Raw genomic sequence first — 9,419 nt, forward strand, 5'->3', positions numbered from 1 at the left:
AATAATGAATGGCTATGAATCACCTAAAGAAATGTTAAACATCTTTAGTCATCAGGGAAATGCAAATCAAAACAATCCTGAGATTCTACCTTATGCAGTCAGAATGGCTAAGATCCAAAACTCAGGTGACAGCAGATGCTGGCGAGGATGTGGAGAAAAAGGAACACTCCTCCATCGTTGGAGGGATTGCAAGCTGGGTAGAACTACTGTTGAAATCAGTCTGGTGGTTCTTCAGAAAACTAGACATAGTACTACCCGAGGAACCAGCTATACCACTCCTGGGCATATACCCAAAAAATTCTCAACATACAACAAAGACACATGCTCCACTATGTTCATAGAAGGCTTTATTTATAATAGCCAGGAGGTGGAAAGAAGCCAGATGTCCCTTAACAGAGGAATGGACACAGAACATGTGATACATTTACACAATGGCGTACTACTCAGCTATTAAAAACAATGAATTCATGAAATTCTTAGGCAAATGAATGGAACTAGAAAATATCACCCTGAGTGATATAACCCAATCACAAAGAACACACATGGTATGAAAATCTCACAATACCCAAAACACAATTCACAGACCACATGAAGCTCAAAAAAAAGGAAGACCAAAGTGTGGGTGTGTTACAGGGCTGGATTTTCCCTTTCCAATTACATTAGGGCAGCAGGAGGCCTGTGATTGAATAGGGAAAAAGGAGGCAGAGCTAAGATTTGCAGAGAAAGAGAGTGTCTTGAGGAAAAGAGGAAGGGCAAGATAGAGGTGGACCTGAAAGAGCGAGGCTTTAATCAACCACAGGTAGTTATGATATCAAAAGGATAGAATAATTGGGATAAAGCTTTATCAACTGTTTCCAAAATCATTGTATTGTCATCTTTTAAATTGAGAATGTATTAATACATCAATCTGATTGGTTAATTATGAGCTTCAAGAATTTTGATTTACTTGATTATGGGAATGTGGGATAGCTGATTACAGGTGTTTATGGAGGAAAAGGAACTAGGGACTCTAGAGACAAGTGAGCCAGACACTGCAGAGGCTAGCTGGAGAGAATTGCAGGCAGCAGGAGCACTAGAAGCCTGCTGGTCCAGCTCAGCTGGAGAGATGGCAGGCTGAGAGAAGCAGGCCATGCAAAGGTAGAGGGTTCTTTTAAATATTTCCCACATGGGCGCTATGGTCCTTCTTAGAAATGGAAAAGAAAATACTCATGGGAGCAAATATGGAAACCAAGTATGGAGCAGAGACTGAAGGAAAGACCATCCAGAGACTGCTCCACCTGGGGATCCATCCTATATACAGTCACCAAACCCAGTCACTATTGTGTATGTCACAGTGCATGCTGACAGGTATAGGTGTCTCCTGAGAGTCTCTGCCAGAGCTGACAAATATAGAGGCAGATGCTTACAGCCAACCATTGGACTGATCACTGAGTCCCCAATATAGAGGAGAAAAGACAGAAGGAGCTGAAGGGGTTGGCAAACTCATAGTAAGAACAACAATATCTACCAACCAGACACCCTAGAGCTCCCAGGGACTAAACCAGCAACAAGGAGTACACATGGAGGGACTCATGGCTCCAGCCACATATGTAGCATCAATGGGAAGAGAGGCCCTTGGTCCTTGGAAGACTTGATGCCCCAGTGTAGGGGAATTTGAGGGTGGGGAGGCAGGAGTGAGTGGGTGGGTGAAGGAATACCCTCTTAGAAGCAGGGGGAGGGGTATGGGATAAGGGATTTCTGGGGAAGGGGGAAACCAGCAATGGGGATAACATTTGAAATGTAAAGAAAATGCAAAATAAAAATATTGATAACCTAAAAAAACCCACAACTATATTAACAAATATGAAACATTTTTCTAATTTCCAAGTGCATTTCATTATGATTTTGTTTTTCATCACAAAATAAACATAGAAAAAGCAATTTGAATTTAAACAAATTATTGATAGTCATAAGCATTGGTAACTTGATTATGTACTGATTTAATTATTAACCAATATTTATAAAACAATGTTCAATAAGCACTAACTCGCAGCCATGAATTACTAAAGTGATTTAAAAACATAGTGTCATTTTTTTCAATTTCACATATAGTTGTAGGATTTTCAAAAATAACCCTACAAATTAACAAATTTATCCTTGGAAATTTGTGTATCATATATGCTAATGCTGTACAGTAAAGAAAATAACAACTCATTGAATGTTGCAAATCAAAATCAAGTCAGCCAATACATATCAAAGATATGGTGAAACCCTGTTCTTGGCCTTATAGCCCTTCTTAAATGAAAAGGAGTGGTTGGAAAATATGAAAGAATGTTAAGGGTTTTTTGTTTGTTTGTTTGTTTTTCCAGACAGGGTTTCTCTGTATAGTCCTGGCTGTCCTGGAACTCACTTTGTAGACCAGGCTGGCCTCGAACTCAGAAATCCGCTTGCCTAAGCCTCCCGAGTGCTGGGAAGAATGTAAGTTTTTAAAGGTGAAGTAATTAAATAGAACATGTTGACCTAGAATGTAATTTCTACAAGGAAAAATTATGACATGATACATTATTGAGGTTCCAACGAGGCTTGTGCATATGATAACTGAGCCCCTGCTGAGCATCCAATAATGAGCAAATGCAAAACTGGCAATTGCCATCATATTAAAGTGAGCAAATATAAAAAAAGTTTTCCATGAGGGAATCAAAATGAACATTAATTTTTCCACACCATCATGGTCAAATGATATTTATTTTGTTCTTGGAAAAGAAGTATGCATGTATTTGTAGACACAAAGACATTGCCTACCAGTCTTTTAAATTTTTCTTTAAAATAAGGCCAAAGGAAATACTGTTCATATACTCATAGGTGATATCTATTTTAACCATGGATTTAAAACACTGCACATAGATTTATAAATTATATTGAAATATCATATTCTCTGCCACAAATGAAATTTGTACTGTTCACATAGATTTAACAGCATAGATAATTAATGGATTTTAGTTGATTACTAAATGGGAATTCTATCTCTGAACGTATATCATGTTACAGTGTTTAACAATATTTATCAAAATAAAAGACTTATATTTAGGACCTTCCTCATGGGGAGAAACATGAAGAAAAGAGCTAGTTCACACTCTTTCTCTACCCATTTCAGGCTCACTCCCAAGACACAACTGTTTGTACTCATTTTCACTATTTGCTTTAAAGGACACAGCCATACATAAGTTACCTCCAGATTTCTAAATAATATTTGAATGTCACTGAGTTTTGATATACAAACTTTAAACATCAGTTTATCAATTATTATTGAATAGCTTTCAAATTTTAGCTCACTTAAACCCCTCCATGGTAATCATCTTTTCTCAATAAAATGACAGCACCCTTTTTTAAAATTTGTCTTTTAAGTTCCAAGTAAATACTTTAGAGCAAGCACTGATGAGCTGTGGCCTGTGATCAGATCTAGTTGGTGTTGGTTTTTATGTTGCCTATGACAGAGTTTCTGCCTCACTGACTAAGTAGTACAACAAAGACCAACCAAGACTCTCAAATTTACTATGTAAATTTACTTCAGTTACCCTGCATAAGAGCTCTTGTCTTTCTTATATATTAGGTTTTTGTTCATTTCTTTATCATAGATAGTACACACTGAGTCTCTTGATAATGGAACAAGAGAGTCACTTTATAATTTCCCCTTCCCATCTAGCCTTCTTAGATCCACCAACCAAAAGGTAGCCTGGTGGTCAAAATGTGAGTAGTAGAGGAAATAATGTGTCATTGAAATATAACTCAAAGTATAAAATTAATGCTTGTGAGTACATCCCACTCTGACTGAAAATTAAGTCAGTGAGAAGTGTTTGTCATTGTGAAGAATTATAAATTTGCCATTATGAAGAATATATATATATATTGCCCCAAGAGGGAGGGAGGAAGGGCCAACAACCCATTCTTCAGTTGTGGGCTATGTAATGTCTTGTTTTAGTCAATAATAAAGAGAAATATAATAATTTTTCAGAGAAAAACCTATAAAATATTCTCCTATATGAAGGTAAATAAGTTTAACACTACCAACAATCTCTGGTTTATTTGTTAAGTCGTAAAGATTTTTTTTTCTCCAAATGAAAGCACCCTAATCTTACTATTAGAAAAGTATCAGCTAAATTTAACTACAAATATCCCAAGATACAACTTGCCAGTAGTCACCAAAAGGGAAAAGGCAAAGAGACCCTAAATAAAATATAGAAAGTAGTTAATATAGTGTAGCAATATTAATTGGCTAGCTACAGCAAATATATTACATTAATTTGTCACAAATAGAGAAAAAGCTACAGAGTACATAGGCAGAACTTTTCTGCCATTTTAAAAGCTAAATTATATTATGACTGATTCATAATACAATTTGCTAAATGCATGAAATTCAAGTGTGGACACTTTGCCCCTTCTTAGAATTGGGAACAAAACACCCATGGAAGGAGTTACAAAGACAAAGTTTGGAGCTGTGACAAAAGGATGGACCATCTAGAGACTGCCATATCCGGGGATCCATCCCATAATCAGCTTCCAAACGCTGACACCATTGCATATACTAGCAAGATTTTGCTGAAAGGACCCTGATATAGTTGTCTCTTGTGAGGCTATGCCAGGGCCTAGCAAACACAGAAGTGGATGCTCACAGTCAGCTATTGAATGGATCACAGGGCCACCAATGGAGGAGCTAGAGAAAGTACCCAAGGAGCTAAAGGGATCTGCAACCCTATAGGTGGAACAACATTATGAACTAACCAGTACACTGGAGCTCTTGACTCTAGCTACATATGTATCAAAAGATGGCCTAGTCGGCCATCACTGGAAAGAGAGGCCCATTGGACTTGCAAACTTTATATGCCCAGTACAGGGGAACGCCAAGGTCAAAAAGTGGGAGTGGGTGGGTAGGGGAGTGGGGTGGAGGGTATGGGGGACTTTTGGGATAGCATTGGAAATGTAAATGAGGAAAATACCTAATAAAAATATTTTAAAAATGTTCTATGCATTAATGGAACATCGCTTGATGTTTCAATGCATATATGTATTGTATAATGTTATTGAAAACAGCGTTTCATACTGTACCTAGCAATATTACAAGTATGACTCCTATGTCACCTGTATATCAGTTGGTGGCAAAGAGGAGAGAGGCTATGTTTAAGCTCAATGTTCTGACTTTTGAGTATCTGAATGATTAGTAGCCTAATGTTTCCTGAAGAGAAGCAAGCCTAAGACTATCACATGTATAGCAGCAGAGGATCCAGGATAAGGAGCTAGCCTGAGATGAACACAAATCCAGTGCTACACAGTCCTGGGCTGGTTTCAGGGCAAGAAGAACCTTGTCTGGGACTGCAGGACCCCAGGTGGGAGTGAGTCCAAAACAGAATAACCTTTTGAGGGGCCACTCAGGCTCTCCTGGGTGAGGAGCAAGCCTGAGATGATTACCATTCTGGTGTCATGCAGGCCTGGAGGAGGGTAGACCATGCCCAAGATGACCTCTTCCTGGCACTATAATCCACACATAGGGCATATGTCTCCTGACATCACTCTTGATAAGACCCCAGATACTCTGAGACCCAGTGTACCACGAAGAGGAGCAAGAAAGTGGTAGAGAAATAGAAGAAAAAGAGAAAGAAAGATGTGGGCACAAAAAAGTCATCCTTGTTGCCTTGTGTCTTAGAGATCCTGTAGTTTTAGACCAGTAGGACAGGCTCCTTCATGTACTCCTGCAGTTCGTCAATGGGGTAGATGTTGGGTGGGCCAATACAAAGTCCCGGATCTGGGTCTGAGGAGTAGGTATCTGGTGTAGTCTTAAGGATAGTGAAGAACGGACAGATCTGAATAGCTGGTGATGTCACCTGGTAGTATGGTGGGATACTGGCCAATGCTGTCACCAGGATCCACATCTGAGTCTGTGGCCCCACAGCAGCAGGGTTCTGTTACCTCCAAAGGCCAGAGAGACATCCCAGGTCTTGGCAGCTGCCTGCCCAAGGACTTGTTTATGTCTGCGGGCTGAGTAGAACTTTCCCCAACATTCACTGGGGCATTGTAGGAAAGCTGGCCCTGGGGCCTTGAGAGCAGGAAAGCAGACCCTGCCCCTAACCAACTGCAATATTCTGTAGAGCTTATCTGATCACATCAGGAATTGGGATGAGCTGGTCACAGGGCCCAAAACCAGAAGAACCTGCAAGGTAACCAGTTCAGATATCTACCTTTCAGACCCAGATCTAAACAGCCTTACCCTATCAATGAACTGCTGGAGTGCATGAAAGAGCTGATTCAAAATTATGGGATCTCCATGAAAGAAGGCAACAACAGGACATCTGAGAGGAGTCTCAGGGAGGTTCCAGTATAGACAGAATAGCAAAAGCCAGATCAAGCCTCATACCAACAGACCAGACCAATGAGTCATTCCCATGACATTTGTAAGCAAAGAAGTGTAGACAAAAAGGATATGCTATGGGAAATACTGTGACACACTGCTCCTTCCACAATGAGATTTTTTCTCTTTTCTTTGTTGGGGGACGGGGGAAGTTACAAGGGTAGAGGTTCAAGGAAGGGAGGGAGGGGAAGATGAGTGGAACTGGAGTCCGTGATGTGACATTCACAAAGAACCAATAAAGAGTTAAAACTAAAACACACAAAACCAAAAAAACTAACACTTCAAATATTCATTATTTCTTTGGTAAAGGTATTTAAGACTCATTCTACAAATTTTCAAAAGCATGTCATGACCAATCTGTAGTCACTATACTGCCCAGAAACACCTGCTCCCTTCTTCACCCCATCGTGTTGTAACTCAGCACACTGGGATCCTATTCATTGATCAGCTCTTTCCTACCTTCCCCTCCTTTGCCCTTCTAGAACCTTTGACAATCAGCATTCCACACTTGATTTCAATTATTAATTTCAGCTTACTTCTGCCTATTTCTTGATTCTGCAATTTTTCTATATAAATGATTCATTTGGAAGAAAATTAGAATTTCTCTCTTTCTCTATTCTCAGGAACATTTGACTAAGGAGCCCTGGATTACATGTAAACTGCCTAGCTGTCCTGAAGCCCCTGTGCTAGACAAATCATCTGTGGAAAAGGACAGAGATAGAGAGGGATGCCCGCGAATGGCCAACAGCTTCTGCTAGAGGCTAGGGTTGCCTAGTCTTGGTGAGGAGTGAAACCTTCAAAAAGTTCCAGGTGATTCAAGGAAGAACAGTGACCTGAACCCTAATTGGAATGCAAATTTGTCAGGTAACTGTAATTGATGTTTGAAGTCATTATTACTTTTAATTTATTATTACTTTTTAATTTATATTATTTTACACTTAAGGATGTGTATATGGTTTACAGCATTATGTGTTTTACTATGTTTGTTTTTAGCTTTTTCAGACATGGCTTTACGTTGGCCTGCTTGACCTCAAACTTGTTTTGAAGCTGGGATTAACTTGATGTTGAACTCCTATCCTAATCCCTCTGCACCTGGCACAGTGTTATGCTTTTTGTCATTGTTGTTTTCACATTATAATTTAATTACAGTTCTCTCTTCCCTTTATTTCCTTCACACCTACTGTATAGCTTGGTGAGTTTGTGCATGTTTACACTGTGAATTGACTAAATTCAGCTAGCTAGTGCTTAGAAGGAGCTCATTACATTTTAATATGGTTACTACTATGTGATTTTTACAAAATCATACCTAGGTGGATTTTTAATCACATTTTGATTGATGTTGTCAAAGGTCCTTGAACATACCTCCCTAGCACAGGTTAAAAAAAATCTTGTGTTTTAAAATTGATTTAATTCTATTCCTTTTTTGTTCTCATAACTCTAGAACAATGCTTAGTGTGTTGAATATCTAAGTGTTATACTTACACTTGCATAACTATTACATTTCCCTGTATATTCCTATAATGGTATGTTTCATTTATATTTAAAGAATTCTTTTGGTCTAATAGTTTTCCTATTTTCAAATTTGTTAATGATACTTCAAATTTAAGATATTTGTTTTTCTTTTTCACATTTTAAAATTACGTTTAAAGTAAAATATGATGGCATCTACTCTCCTTACCTCCCTCCAACTCTCCTCATATTTCTCCCAAAATGTCCCCTCTAAATGCCATGCCTCTCATTTTTTGTTTTATTTTTTTAAACAAAGGTTTTATATTTCCTTGGAAATATTATACTACATATTTTGAAAATACCCATACCTTTTAAATCCCAGCTCTTCACATAACCATCCTTCCCAACCTCCTATCTCTTCCCATACAACTCTGATATTTTTTCTTCTTCTTTCCTTTCTTTTCCTTCCTCATTATGGTCAGTTTGAGTTGCCCAACAAATCCTGGAAATGGGTCTTACAATTGTTGATCTACCAGTTGTCACATCATTAAAGAAAACAGATTCTTCCATGCACCTGTCAAATGTTAATAACTTCTCAGTTTGTAGCTCTTGAGTTGACTGTCACAATGTTTATTTAATTTAAAAATTACATATGTATGTACAGTATATGCTGTAGTAATATAAACATGTGCACAAACAGATGCATACATGGAAGTGAACCTTTGTGCTACTTTTCATTATGTTTGTTTTGGCTTTTAAAACAAAGCGTCACTTATGTAAGTAAGGCTAGTTTATGTTTGTAATTTTCCTGTCCTTGGGCTTCTGAGGACTAGGATTACAGTAGAGTTCCACAATGACTTTTTCAAGGTTAAATTGTCCTATATCTTGTTTAAACCTTTGTTCCCTTTATATTTCAAAGTGATTGAATAAAACTGTAAACTTTTTTAAAGTTGGATATTTTTACCAAAGTGTGATCAAGGCTCTATGTCAGTCAATAGATCTGGAATATAATAATCTCTCCATTTGTCAGAAAAAGTTTAAGTAAAGCAGAGAATTTTCCCCCTTTGGTTATATACTTGGCTGTACTTGGTTGGCAGTTACTGCTTGGCTGTTGGATAAGACAAAGAGGATTATAATTCATATATAAATATTTACTCAATTTTATATCTCTTTTAAACTCACTTTTTACTCCAAACCTATGAACCACTTGTTATGTTATCAGGGAAGCTTTGACTGTAGCTACCGATGGGCATTATAAGTTCATCTGTTTCTCATCTTCAAAACTTGCTCTTGGAACTGGTTTGTAAAGCACATCCATACAAGCACTAAAGATCTGAGTTTGATTCTCAGAACTCATAAAAATCTGAAGGCAATGTGCTAAGCTTGTAATCACACTATTTAAGAGGTAGAGAAATGTGGATTCCTGAGACTGCTGGACAGCCAATCTAGTCAGAAAAGCAAGCCCAAGAACCAAGTGAAAGACTCTGTCTTCAAAATTAAGATAGATAGCTTGGGTAGTGCATTACCCAAAGCTGACCTCTATCCTTTACATGTATATGCATTTGGAAAAATTGTTCATTAGAATTTTTAT

General features: G+C 38.0%; 1 long non-coding RNA gene and 1 other non-coding gene across 2 annotated transcripts; both read left to right on the plus strand.

Moving 5' to 3' along the window:
* The first annotated feature begins 1,396 nt into the window (after positions 1-1,396).
* 4930591E09Rik (RIKEN cDNA 4930591E09 gene) lies at positions 1,397-7,526 on the plus strand. Its single transcript, NR_131035.1, has 3 exons — positions 1,397-1,487; positions 7,003-7,243; positions 7,373-7,526. It is a non-coding gene; the product is annotated as an RIKEN cDNA 4930591E09 gene (long non-coding RNA).
* Gm24889 lies at positions 5,076-5,207 on the plus strand. The gene has a single exon (XR_003949107.1). It is a non-coding gene; the product is annotated as a small nucleolar RNA SNORA17 (small nucleolar RNA).
* Positions 7,527-9,419: the final 1,893 nt, after the last annotated feature.

This window comes from Mus musculus, chromosome 10 (genome assembly GCF_000001635.26).
Source record: "Mus musculus strain C57BL/6J chromosome 10, GRCm38.p6 C57BL/6J".
Taxonomy (NCBI): domain Eukaryota; kingdom Metazoa; phylum Chordata; class Mammalia; order Rodentia; family Muridae; genus Mus; species Mus musculus.